The sequence below is a fragment of the Drosophila melanogaster genome, chromosome 3L (genome assembly GCF_000001215.4).
Source record: "Drosophila melanogaster chromosome 3L".
In the NCBI taxonomy this organism is placed as follows: Eukaryota; Metazoa; Arthropoda; class Insecta; order Diptera; family Drosophilidae; genus Drosophila; species Drosophila melanogaster.
In genome coordinates, this window is record NT_037436.4 from 21,458,274 (window position 1) to 21,473,348 (window position 15,075).

The following is a 15,075-nucleotide window of genomic DNA, read 5'->3' on the forward strand; positions in this document are numbered from 1 at the left end:
TATTCGAATTCCTCGGCAATCAGATAAACGGGTATCAGTTTGCTAAAGAACAAAAGACATTTTTTAAATTGATAGCAGTTGGAAAGAAAACATCAACAAATTTGCAAAATCTTAACTTTCCAGCTCGTGTAGTTTCCAGCGTTCATACGGACGGACAGACTAGTGAAGCTGATCAAAAATATATTTATAAGTTCAGGTGGCTTACATAATTTCAACGAATCTAGTATACCCTTTAGCCGTACGAGTAACGTTAAAAACTTCAAAACGTAAGTATCTGAAATAATGAAAGCCAGCTTCAACAGTCTGGAAATGCAATCTACTTTTGTGTCATTTTTTGTGTGGTGAAAAGTGCCCTTGACATTTGCCTTTTACCTTTCTCCATTCCGGAGACCGTTTCCTGTTTGCTTAGCTGATTTCTTTTCTCGGTTTCCGTGGACCATGCACTTTCGGCCACCTTTCCCGACAAGTTTTCCCAGCGTTTGCTGGCCAAAATGGCCGCCGCCACAGTGGTAACTGGCATGGAGTGCATGGCTGGTAGGGTAAGTACAGAGCCACCCCGAGAGCACAGACTAGACAAATATTGAGTTTTTCAATTAGCACCCCGAAAAGTTGTCTCTCTGCCTTTCAGTCGTTCAGCCGCCCCTTTTTGCGGCAGATGAAAACTTACCCTTACTGGGAACGGGAACACATCGCCCGTCTCTCTTGCCTCGCATAGTTTCGTCTCTGTCTGGTTTTTGGAAGCGGGAGTATTTGTCCAAAGGATCAGGCTTTTGTTTGCTTACGGCCGCGTTAATTGCCCATAGTGGCGAGCGTTTAAAGCCGCCACAAATCCCCAACGACGAAATGTCATGTCGCCCCTCGCCACGTGTTCTATGTATATAGGTATTACCTTTCGGAAGTGGAACTCCTCCTTCCAGCTTTTATGTTTTTTGTGTGCGCAAAAGATAAAGCAAACCGATCCGGGGACTCCTTGCTGTTTGTCCCAGCTTGTTTTTCATGTTGTAAAGTTAATTATAAATTAAATATTGATTCTGTGCGTGCGAACAGCCCTCTCGATCTGCCCATGTTCCATTTATTTGCACATTTCCCCATTGCAGCTATTATTCCTCATTTTTTGCCACCGCCAGAACGGCATGAAATTGATTGGTCACGTATGATTTATTAATATTTTCTTTTCATTACGCATCCGCAGCGTTGACAGCAGCTGTTTTAATTGGTTTAAAATTTGCAATGCACCTCAATTGGGTTGCCAATTTGGCCCGCAGTGGTCTGAGGTTTAATGGGCATCCGATTTGCAGTTGGATACTGATACAGATGCAGATATCGATATGGATACGGATACGGAAATGAACACTTGCAGTTACAAGTCATGTCTTGTGCAGGGTTAATGGATGTGTATATATACTCTGATTTGTTGGAGCCCAAGTTGCTATGCGTCCACTTTATTGGATTTTATTGAATGTTTTGCTTACGTAATTGCAGGCTTAGTGCTGCTCAAGTCTTGTTGTATCTGAAAGATGGATCTTAATTCCTCTAAATTGAATGCGTTAATTTATTATTTCGGGTGGCTAATTAGAATTTCTGAACTAATGCTGTTGTGAGAATTGTTATAATGGTGATAGATACACAAATGAGTAGTTAATTTCTCTACTAGTTAGGTTTAAATACATTTGTTGTCTCAGTGTGTGAGGTTTGAAGTAATATATTTTGATGTGACTTAACTTTAAATAGCTTTAGTAGATGTACTATATAAAAATAAAAACTAATAATTTATAAAATAGTTTGCAACAACTTTCATACTTTTTTCCTTAGGGCTAATTGCAGTTTGGAAAAGTGTCTTGGCTTGGTTAAAGTATCCACGTAAATCGAGCTCACCGCGATATAAATATGCAAAAAGCGACGGCAAAACCCGAAAGATGCACAACAGTTCACTCACACCAACACAGGCACAACACTCTCGCACAAACCCGTACAAGTTTGTATCTATGTGCGCCGACAGGTAAAAGCAGCCAAGATGGACAGGTCGCAATGGGAATGGGAGCGAGAATCGCAGGGAAGGGGTCCGGCTGCCAGTAATTTATGTGCGGCCATCGATGGTTCAGGTTTTTGGTTGTGGAGGTGAGGCAAATGGCCACGCCGCTGACCGACTGGTCAAAACAAGTCCACCAAGGGGCCGGACGAGGAGGAGGAGTGGTCTTCTGGCCGACCTACGGACGGGATGTGGGAATATAGATGTTGGCGGCGGTAGGAGATCTTGGGATCTGGGCATCGATAGGCAGACTGCGCGGCCCGAACAAGTTGTACTGTTCAATTGCCAATTGTTGTAGTTGCTCTGGCACCCCAGACCGAGAACCCCACTCCTCCGCTTCTGCACCCACCGATGGCCATGGCAGCGACGCTCGTTCTCTCTGCTGCCGCATTGCGAGTGTGCGTGTGTGTGTGAGATACTTTTGCAACTGTGGGCGATACATCGTATCTGTGAGATACTCTCGTATTTGTGCTGCGCAGTCCACGCAGTGGGCGTGGCCTGTACTTTGCCAAAATAATTTTCCGTGTGTCGCTCAATTTGAATTTGCCCCTGCTGCTCGAACGGCACGCCCCAGTTAGATACATAAATATTTATAAACCATAGATACTTTTCGCTAGGGTTTTCTGCCAAGGTGTGAACTCGCTTCGCAGAATGAGAGTGGTACGTAAAAAAAAAGCAAAAAAAATATCAGATGATGAAAAAGTTTTGCTAAACGACGGAAGCCAAAAGGCAAAAAAAAATCGGTCGAAAATGGTCAAAAATGGTCAAAAATGGGCGAAACGTGAAAATTACTTCAATTGAATTTGGCGGTACGCCTTCTATTTATTTGGTTAACGATTTCAGATTTTTTACAAGCCAACACAACCTGGTCAGGTTGTCTTCGCATTTATCTATTTTGCATAATTTTGCTAATTTTCATTGTTTATTTTTGCATTCGATTTGCCTTCTCTGTCTGATTTTTAGCCCGCTTTTATTGGCTTTGTGTTTGTGTCAATAATCGTTTTTCTTCCCTCGCCTTTTTCTATTTATTTTTTTTACAACGATTGTGCTAATTTATTTTATTGCATTGTGCGAATATGTGAGTGTGAGTGAGCTGTGTGTGAGCTTTGTAATTGCTTTGATTTTTGCCTGCTTTGGATAGAAATTTATTTAAAATTTTAATTGTGATAATATTATCCTAAGGATTATGCGATTTATTTGTTATTAAACGGAAGTCATGAAAACGAAATTGGAAATTGTAATTTCGATTGGTAATTTACCAATTTTGTATTATTGTTTTCGCACCGTCCGCCTGTCCATCTGCTCGTCTGTCCGCCTATTGTTGTTATTTATTTGAAATGTATCCGGCGGATAAATTGTGCACACAACGCGCACATGCACTATCGATGTATTTTTTAATGAAGCCTGAAACATTTCAATTCCATTTCCATTCCGAATGGCTCTGATTGCCAATTTTTGTTTGTTATTGAATGATTTGTTCTAAAATTTTATGATGCATAGATTTGTGTAATATTTCAATTAAATAGTCAATGGAATCACAAAAGTATACACATAGTATGTATGTGTGGGCGAGCATTGCTGCTCTCAGGTTAATTAACTTTTATGAAATGAAAATGTTTGCATAGGTGGGCTTTACTTTTTTGGTAGCTTTGTTTGCCTGCTAATTTGATATATAAATACGGATTAGAAACTAAGGTGCAATCGGATGTTCTTGTATAAACAGTGAGGATTGAACGACGTTTGAGTTCCTTTGGTTTTGTAACTTTAAGAAAAGAATTCCTGTAGACTCTATCGTGCGACAGGAATCTTTCCGTACATCTATTTGGTATACGATAAGACCCTAAACCTAAGTGAATGCCATGCTTGGAAATGTTTTTTAATTAACCAATTAAATAATTTCTTTTTATGGTGTATGAAGTGAGGAATTGAGGTCTGCAAAAGGCCCTATATCATATTAAATTTCCAGCTCCCTTCGCCCTTTCCTCAGAGTAAACACCATAAATCGATTATTGATTACTCCAAGCGGCTATCCGCTCGATCCAAATGAATTTCATTCGGCATTCAGCTGAAATTGAGTTTCCAATTAAATGGAAGCACTCCAGTGGCCACAGCCGCCGAAGGAGTCGCAGTTGGAAGAACGGGATGGGATGGACATAAACGAGGCAGATAGTCGCCATTACGAATGCCAATTGAAAAGGCGACAAAACGCAGTCACGAGTGGATGGATAAGGGGATTCCAGGCGAAGGCAAAAGGCTATGGCTGTGGCAATGGCAATGGCAACGGCAACAAAACTGAAACTCAAATTTCAAATTCGGGCATAAGTGACAATTCAATAAGCCATGACGTGCCCAAATGTTTACTTAGCATATAGCGACGGGCGAATGAGCGACGCTCGACTGGATCGGGGATGCCAGGAGCTGGGGAACTCGGCACTAGGGGAAGTGGCCATGGCTATAGCCACATCGGTGCAGGAGCAGGAGAAGAGCTGCGGACGGAAGTGCGCGAAGGGGAGGCGGAGTGCTCTGCTTCTGCCTTTAAACGGTGGTATATTTCAGGCAGACAATTTACTCGACCCATCACCATTGCCATCCGCAGCAATACACTCAGCAAAAATCCTTGAAAATTTGCAACTATTTGGTAACTAAGCTTGTTTCAAAGCTGCTGAAAAACTCCCGTTAGTCTAAAGAGAAAATGAAATGCATTTTGTAATCGTTTTTAGATATTACTGCAATTGGTTTTAGTTTTCCAATACTCATATTTTTATTTAAGTAAGTTAATTATTTAAAAAGTTAATGCTTAAGTCAGAATATCTGACTTAATGCATCAGAATCCAGAGGCATCACGTGGCCTTGGTCTTCTAATCTGGCCTTGGCCTTCGTCCTCTAATAATTTAGAATTGCCAACGAAAAAAGTGCGCAATTTACTGACAGTTGTTCTAATTTTCTCTCAGTGCAGCAGTGCCTCGTTGGCTGCCACTTTCATTAAATGTTGCTGCTGCGGCTGCTGCTGCTGCTGCGGTTGCTGTGGCTGTGGCTGTGGCTGTTCAAGAGATCTGAAATGTTTATTTAGGACAAATTGTCTTGGCTGGCGGTGAGTGTAGGCAGCAGGAAATTGTTTAGAGCAGGGCGGTCGAGGGTTATACGTCGCGTACCTTGTTAAAACCTTAGCGGACTAGCTGTCCCGCAAAATGGCTTACCAATTAATAATATGTACATGCTTTGGTCGCAGTAATCACTTTCATGGGCGTTACTCGTCAAATTGACTGCGAAATCTTTCGAATGGTTGACATCTGCTCGCCTTCAGGCGGACTCCCCTGGATGCCCCATAGATGTATATATGTCGCCTTGAAACCCCAACCTTGACTGCATCTTTTCCGCTCGGCTTTTTACCAACATCTTCTTTTTTGGGCCTTGTTTGCTTAGCCGCGCGCCATTGACGACACGTTTCCCAGTCATTCAACTTCCCAGCTCCCAGCATCGTGTAGCGCTCAACTAATTTCGTTAATCTGCGCTCGCAGATGGAGATACAAATTCAAAATCAGCATTAGATACATCCGCCCGTCCAGCCTTGTTGATTTTCGGATGTGTTTTCATTGCTTATCAGCTGCATAAGTATCTGTCAGATACGCTTTTAATAATCTCACTGATGATGGCTTCTTGTGGATGCAGATAAGTATCTCGCCCAAGTGGCTGCTATTCGTCAGATACTTATCAATTAATGTTGAAATTATAGCACTTTAAGTAGCAACATAATTCAATGACTGACAAAATATGTTTACATTTCAATGCTATTTTGATTGGTGCTGAAAGCATGCAATTTTATTCTTTTGTTTCGGAATCTAACTTTAGTTGACTATTTACATACATACATACATACATAAATACATATTTGTAAAATCAAAAGATATATATATCTTCATTATTGGACCCAGACATTAAGTAAGTACAAATAATGCTTAAGACTAAACGCCAAGTTTATTCTCTTAAGATCTCCGCCAAGCCACGCCCATGGGGGTTGGGGGACCCCCAAGCCCTTGGGGGGACCACCCCCTTGCTCCGCCCAGAAGTCTCGCAAAGACAATGTCTTATATATTTGTCAACGTCTTCGTCGTGGTAGACTCGTTCTCCTCGTTCTCCTCGCTCGCCTCGCTGCAGTTGTTTTCCCAATGTAAATATTTAAATATTTTCAGGACAAACATTTGCGTGTTGTCTCTGAAAATATGTTGATAAAATATTTGCTCAGCAAACTGGTTAAAAATTACAACAATTCCCGTCGCCGTCTTCGTGTCTGCCGCTGACTTTCGCATTTGTTTTATTAATTTTCTCAACACTTTTCCCGCTAGGCGTGGAAAAACAGCACACAGGCCGCCAGCTCAGACCAAATCTGCATGCACTTGGAAAAGCAATTGCATAATTAATATATTTCTGTTGGTAAATTTTGGATAGATAAGATTAGTATCTACCACCAGACTAGTACTTAGATTTACTATTGAAATAAATAAATCATATTAAGTAATTATTAATTGGGGCACTGTATTGCAAACTTTTTGTAGTGGAATCGAAAGCAGATTTTCCCCTGTTTTGTGAGCTATACACACATGTATATTTTGCATCTGGTGTTGAGCTCTTTTCTATGCATAAATATGCATTGATTGTATGCGCTTGTTGTTGCTGCAATTATTGTGGCCGCTGTCCATGGTTGTTGTAATCATTGTTGTTGTTACGAATCTTGTTGTTATAATTGGCAGAGCCGCTCGTGCAGACAGCGCGGCACCAAGTGTTTCACATCCCATAAGCCGAACAAAAAATCAAAAAAAAAAAAAGAAAGAACCGAATTGAAAAGAATGGAATCGAATATGGAACAAAGAAAATAGAATATCTGGGAGTGCTCTACTTTAGCCCAATTTGCATTGTGGTCGGTCGAAATGAAAATGCTGAGTACTTCATCCCCATCCGTTCGGGTTATCCCACATTCTATTCCATTCTTTGGCCATTTGATGAGCCCGTCAAAAGGTCAAAATCAGATGGCCCGACAGGCGGTCCACTCCTCTACATATATTATTGTATTTCCCCGGTCGAATGAATCAAGTCGCCCCGGCTGGAATTTCACATAACACATTCCAATTGCCGCGGACTGACATTAATTGTGGCGCAAACGATCGATTAGCAACATTTTAAAATTCATTAATGAATTGCTTCTCAAACACCCCCACACGCACACTCGCACACACCACGCACCAAACAACTATGTACATAAATAAGCAATCCCCACATGCGCGCCCCCAAGTCTCGGGAAATATGGGATCGAGGGAGCAGGTCGGCCAAGGCGGCACAGTGCCTGCCCAAAGTAAACTCCACAGCGCTAGCTTAATCATGGAGTAGTATTGATAATTCAATACCCTATTTTTTACGAATTTAAGATTCGTTTTCTTTTTAATAATTATCGTTTACTAAGACTGTTGATTAAAGTATACTTTAATCCTTATAAGGATTATTTATGTCTGTTGATGATCGTTTATAGAATGTTATGACCCCGATTGAAATAACGTGTCATTTTTTTGATGGAGTTTCCAGGAGAAGGGCTCACAAAGGGGATCCAACCTGAACAAGGCGGTATTTGGATTGGTTAAACTTTTTTTTTTAAATGTGTGCCGATGTTCCAGCTGGACTTTATTAAAATTTCCATTTTCCGTTTTGAGTTGTCTGCATACTAACCTAAAGCACTATTTGACTTTTACTTCCTTGCACACGTAAGCCCAATAATAAATCGAAGAGAAAACTGTCTGAAAAATGACGAGCTGACGATTTGTATGGTATTTTGATATCCATAGACAGCGCAGACATTACCAAACCCCCAAAACAAACAGAGGCGTGGGTAAAGGGGGCTTTCTTCAGATCGAAGAACTAAAGAACTGTGTAGTGCTAGGCCCTCGGCAGCCCTTTCTCGCACCTCCACTGTCAGCATTCAAAAAACTTATTATGCACAAATAAATACTGGACAGCCACAATTTTCCCTAAATAGATAAAAATGAAGAAAAATTCGTTGTTTCAACTCTTCTCCCTCCCCTTCCAGTTGATTTATACGAGGAACGGAAATCGTAGACTTTTCGACGCGCAGCGTGAGTGCTACAGAAAGCGCATGTACAGATACATCTGCTGGATGTGGAGTATCTTGTGGATTCGGGGAGCGGACAGCTATCCCGCCGAACGAAATTGGGCAAAGCGCATGAAATATGTTTGCAAACAAATTAATAACAATCGATCTGAGACTGCCCAAGTTGCCAGATCGCACTGCCAAATGAGGAACGATTAGGCTTCTGTTTTTATAATCTGGGTTACACAAACAAGCCAATAAATATATCTATATGCCGAGCGAATGAATCAATGATTCGAAATTGGCCATGGGTGGCTACTATTTCACCGATCTCTACGTGGTTTTGGCATTTTTGCGAGGGCCTCTCCGTACAACCCCATCCCAAATTCCAAATCCATTGTGTTTACCATTGCATTGGAACGCCAAAAAGCTGTCGTAACCATAAATTAGCACCTCCTTGGGACTCCACCATATGGTTTCCATGTAAACTGCATTCTGCGCCCGAAAGATTTATCTGCCAATCCGTTTCTAAATGAGTTGCTCTGCCCAAGTTTCCTCCACTTGCGATAATTATTATGATACATTTACAATTTATTTACAATTGGGTTGGGCTTCCGTAAACACGATTCGAGATAATGCCCTTAATGATGATCGATTATAGCGATTTCAGACTTTCGAATTTAAAATTCTGGAACTTAGCTTATTGTTGACATTGATACTCGAAGTTATACTTAGAAGTATTTATATTCCTGATCAGTATGATCAACGCAGTCGATACTATACAAAATAATCTATTGGCTTTAAAGCTATTTGCTTCATGCAGATACTTGCCCAAAAGTCTTCTCTCTATTACAGATTGTATATAAACTAATTGAAAATAATAGAAATTAAATCATAGCTTCTTTGTTCTCGATCAAAAAGTGTTCCAATTCGATACACCAGTTTTTTGACAATATATAATTTCATTTTTAATTTGATTGAAATCGGAAGACTATTCCACAAAGGAAAATGTCGCTAATCGTTTGCTAATTAACGGATAAGAAATAAGGTATATAATTATAGCAAGGGTATGCAACCTTCGGCTTGTTTATTAATAGCTTTAGCTTTGTGCTGCTGCAATGATTAAAGCACCATCGTAGGTCAGTGAAAGTATTTCGTACTCTTTTTGGTTGACGATCTGTATTTATGCAAAAGTATTGAGTGGAAAACTATTATTTCCTCTTTAAGAAAAAATAAAGTCATATCTGTTTCATTTTCAGTGGCATCCCTATGTCATTGTGGTTTTTCTTGAATGCGACCTCCAGCTGGTTGTGGGCGCTGTTATTTGGTCAGTACCGGACGGCACGCCCTTGCGTCTGGAGGAAAAAGATCCGGGCCTGCCATGTGTGAGGGATTACGGATTAGATGTGGCTGGGAGTGGATCGGTAGCCTCAACCGCATCCACACCCACACCCGCACCCGAACTCGGCTGCAGTCGCAGTAGGAGCTGGCGCTAGGTAGTCCAGTTCGGGTGTCTGTTTTATAGCCCAAGATCTCCGTTATTCGACGCATTTACCACCTCCGTGGGCGATAAATCTGCAGTGCACCCGTGGCGCAATGAACTCACCCCGGCAACTCCTCCACTCCACTCCTCCTCGGATCCGTTCCAATGCACCCACTCCTCCGCCTCCGCCACCGCCTCCGCCTCCGCCTCATCCTCCTCATTTTCAGCTTCAGTCGCTGCGGCTTGTTTAGCTCGCTGGCGACCATAAATACCTTGGCGCCAGTGGAGAATGACGATGGTATAGCCCAGTTGGGTCCTTTGGCATGGGGACCTTTTGACAATAGTCCGGGTCCACTTGAGATCGGCTCATTAAGCCTTTCAGCTGGTCAAGTGGTCCGCCTCCTTCTCGCTTCTTCCTCCTTCATTAGATCCAAGTACACCTGTTGCCCAATTTGAATGCCGTTGTCCGGGCCAGTGGTGTTTGTTTGGCTATTTTTTTTTAGTCTAAGGTGGGATCGAAAAATAAAACAATAATCGCCTTACTTTATCAAGAAGAATGTGGACACTTCTCCTACCTACTGTCATATTAATAAGCTAATTATATTTATATCGGGATGCAAAAGACGTACTTTTAAGAAGATATTTGTATTTAAAGTTTTATATGTACAAATTATTTTTTGTTGGCAATTTAGTTTGAAAAATTCTCCTAAAAATTTATTTTAAATTTTTAAAGACTCTCAGTACTTTGATGTATACAATACTCTATGTGCTTTAATAATTGATATGAGTATCTTTCATTTTATAGGGGAGAACTCTTTTCCAGGAGTGATTCTTGTTATTATTCTCATTTCATTATATTTGAATTCAATATTGAATTCCAAATTCATACCGATCAGCACTGATTACTGACCATTAATCGGTGGGGTTTTTGACGACGCTCTGGCGGCTGTCGTGTGGAGCGGGCTTCCGTCGAAAGCTCTTGAAATTACACACGATATCGGGCGGTAATTATGCATGCATTTATGTTATTGTTAATTGTTTAAACAATACACCTCTCTCAGCTCGATTGTTTAACGTGTGCTGTTTGCGTGTGGGGATGGTGGGGGTTTTGGGTTACGAAACGGATCGGATCGGATCGGATCGGAATCGGAATTGGAAATGGAAAATCCAACCCCACGATCGGATTCGTTGAATGGTCACTGTTCATTCATGGATTTTGCAGAAGGGCGTGGGTGTGAATGATTCCAAACGACTGGTCCGTTCGATTCATGGAAAATAGTCCATAGACAGGCGGAATAAAATGTGCCCCACCCCGCCAGGCCAATTATATAACCTGATTGCAGTCACTTACAGCGCCTTTTCCCCCATCATCATAATTACACAAAATTCTCGAAAATAAAAGGAGAGAAAGGAAAGGAAAGCTTTTGCAATTGATTTATGGCCACTTCCCAGGAAATTGTCGACTAAATGTCTGGCCAGGCAACAGATGGAATGGGTTAACGAGGAGGAGGGGTGGCTGCCACATCTTTTTCTGCTATCCCCCAACAGGAATGCCAAACTGGGAGTTGTTTCCGTGATTTACACGCCAACGAAATTAGAAAATAAACAATGGATTTTAGTATTGCCGGCTGCGGATTTAAGGCTGAAATTGATTATTTGACTTTTGGCCTAAGACGATGTCGGCCCGGGCACTTTGATAGTGCTGAATGCGCGAAAAAAAAAACCAAAACAAAAAAAAGAAAAAGTCTTTGGGGAAAGGGGTTAATATACTATTCGCAATTCTCGTTACTCCCCGATTTTATTTATTTTCTTATGTCGCGTCAACTGTTTGCCAACTTCGGCGGCAGCATCAAATGGCCCAAAAAACAAGGCGCAAGTAAAGAGAACATTCGAAGCCCGGCTGACGCATAAACATCGCTCCCAATCGCGTCGATCTGAATGTGAATTTGGATGAGAAAACGAATCCAAATGATGGTGATGTATCCAAAGTGACATCAAAGCCAAAAAAGCCTGATAAGCCAAATAAACCAAGCATCAGCACAGATAATCAATGCGATAACTTGATTTCTGAAAGGGGGGACCATCAGTGGTGGCCACTCAGCCTTTTTATGGTCATTTTTTCCACGAAAGTGAGTGAAAATTCCCAGGAATGCCATTAACCTTAATTCTATTTATGATTTGGCAAGTGAAAATATAAGTGAAGAAACATATATGCGCAAATGGTGTTTGTAATCATTCGTTTATTCATAGTGGAAAGATTTTATTCTAGCGCATAATTTGCAGATATGAAATAATTTGCACTTATGTACAATAATTTGGTACATTAACATTTTTCATAGGATGTATATTATCAAATATATCTGATAATAAGTATTTTTTGAGCCCACCTATAGATGATCCTGAACTCCCATTTAATGGCTCGTTGATCTCCTTTTGCTGGCGTCGCCCGCAGAATGACTGATCCATTGATGCAGCCATCAGGGATCGGAGATCAAAGCGTTCCAGGCCCACAGTCAATCAACATCTCCCCCAGTTGCAAGATCGCGCAGCAACCTAGACGGCCAATAAATTCCGCACTCCTCGCCGGAGCAACTGCCCCAGAGATTTTTCCATTTCTGGCTGCATGGGTAATTTACTCAAATGTCGACGCCTGGCGCTGACTTTCGCGATTTTTATTTTGTGTTTCTAGTTTTTTGCTCAAATCGATCATAAATTAATTTGGAAAATTGCTGCCTAAGGCCGCCGCCTGCCGCTGGCCAACTCCAAAGTCAATTCTGCGTATTTATAACGCAATAAAACTTCAAAAGTGTTCGAAAACATACGCTCTCAAAGTTTGTTTAATGCCATAAAAACGCAGTTGCCTTTATTGTTGTTATTGTCGTTGCCATTCTGTATTAGCAGACATCGGACGAGGGCACTAAAATCCGGCTATAGCTTTATTGCCTGCCCAGAGGGCCAAAGGGCCGAAAGGGAAGCGGAAGTTTACTCTATGAGTCCGTGGAGTAAAAGGAGCTCCTACAAACTCCAAAAGTTCAATTGATTCCGCGAAGAGCAAACAATCAATCTGAATTCGATCGTAATATTTGGAATCTGGTCGCTTTCCCTATTCCAAAATGTCGTAAACTCCACTTTGGGTCTCTCTAATCACATTTTCTCTACACTTTTCATTTTATTTATAATGTATCCCTTCGTTTAACTTAATTTTACTTGAATTGCGTAGATAATATTTTTTGGATGATTATTTAACATTTTTGTTAATCATAATAAATATATACCTATTCATATCAAAAGGTACAATGAAAGGTGTACATTTAGTAGTTTTCTTGCTTTTTATTTATATTTCACTTAATAGATGTTGATGGCTTCCTTCTTTGGCTAGATTACATTCTTGCCACAGTTTTCTCAGTGTGATTTCAGCATTTTCTCGCTGTAAAAACGCACGGAAACTGTGTTCATTAATTTGTGTGCCTTTTTTCCCACACCCAATTACAAATGTCATCCGCCAAGTGGGTGCTGCAAGTGAGTATGGTTATTAAACCGGCCAGATATGAATTTACTTTAGAGCCATTGTCTATTATGGCCTGGTTAATTGCGGCGACAGCTGGCAAAACAACGCCAAACCGTGCAAGAACAACAACATCATCATCATCACCATCGCCATCATTGAAAAAGCGAAGTTGTTGTCACCGCGGCAATTGAGCGTCGACCACTGGAATTTATTGTTATAACGGGGCAATGATAACAGGTCATCAACACAACTGGCCAGGTAAATAAATATCAAGGGGGTCAGGGGTTGTATAGGAAACATACACACACAAACATACATAGGTGTGAATGGTGGAGGGAGGTGGCGCTGAAAAGTCCGAAAAATAGGCAGCGTTAATTACAAAGGATCTCCCGCGGGGCCAAGTCATAGTCGTAGAATAGATACATTGTAACCGGTGGATACGAAAATCCTTGTGACTGCAGCACATTTGGCAGCTGGCCGGCTAATACTTGCATTTAATTAGGCTTGCAACAATATTTATGTAAATCGGGCTGGTTGCGCGATGAGCCACAGAGACAGCTGTCAATATTTGTGAGCGGCACGAACGACAACCATTCCGAAAACCATTCCGCCCGTTTTAGCTCGATTGGATTATTGGGCATTTGGCATTGTTGTCCTGCGAGTTTCCCTGCCTGTGTGTGTGCGTATCGGTGTGTGTGTGTGTGTGTGTGTGTGTATGTGGGCGCGTCCTTATCGCTAAGCAAACAGTGCAACATTTTGTCGCCATCGCATTTATTTTTCTTGTCCTCCGCCTGGCGTTGCGCTACAGAGGATTCCCTATTCCCTATTCCCGATTCCCGAATCCCAATTCCGATTCAGTTTTGTAAATTCTGGACCACCCGCGCAATCAGCGACGGCTGCACTCCAAGCAAACATACAGCCACTTTTCCATCCAGACTCTTTTTGTTTTCGCATTTAATTTTGTTGCTTTTCACACCGAATGGAGACTCCGGATGGCATCGAATGGCAGTTTTGCTGTCAACCGCCCAGCCGACTGTATTTGCTGCCAAAAGTGCTGAATTTGCATACCAAACTCGTTCCCCTACCGATCAGCCAAATATTCAGATTGAAAATATTGAGCTTTTGGATACGAATAGCCTAGTTTATTGAGATAGGAGATGCCCCTTTTTGGCTGCCAGTATTTGGGGATATGTGAACATTCTAATCCATTCCAATAATTAAATGTAAATAATAATATTAATGATCAAGAATTTAAACATTTTTCGGTACGCTACAAATCCTTTTCTTTCATCTCTTAAATGTAGTTTGCTTTTAATGGTGGTTCCAACTATAAATATTTTTTGTTACATTTTCCAGTTTGAATTGGCAGATACAACCAATATCGCTGCCCATTTGATTTTGAAAATTTCAACCATCTGACCAAAAATCAAGCCCTTCATGCTCAGTGGAGTCTTCCATTCGAAGATTACTTTCAGGCCTACTACAGTCTTTGGCACACTTTTGGCTGGCACTCGAGCGCCATTCACATGCCACCCAGCCAGGTATTCCATTGTTGGGGCTACGAACAGCTAGCCAAACCTATTGACTGACTGGCGTTCGAGCGGTGTCCGCCATTGAAAGCAGCCGTCCCAGCTGCGAAGCACCTGAGCGGAGATTGGGCCACAAATCGAGAGCCATACAGATACACACATGACCAGATTTCTTCCCCGAGTGCGATCTCAATGCCGCGGTGGCGCCAAGCGGCGCTCACTCAAGTGACAATGTCGTCGAGCAGCCTTTATTGGAATAAATCCAAAGCCGAGTTCCGAGACGAGACCATGACCAGCTGCCCATCGTCATCGCCAAGTTAACAGCGTATTTTGGCCATCAATCAGTGGCGCTTCATCTGCCGATCTTTGGCGTTGGTTGGGTAACTGGTTACTTCGCTGGCTAATAAGCTCAACATACTGATTTATTCGCAC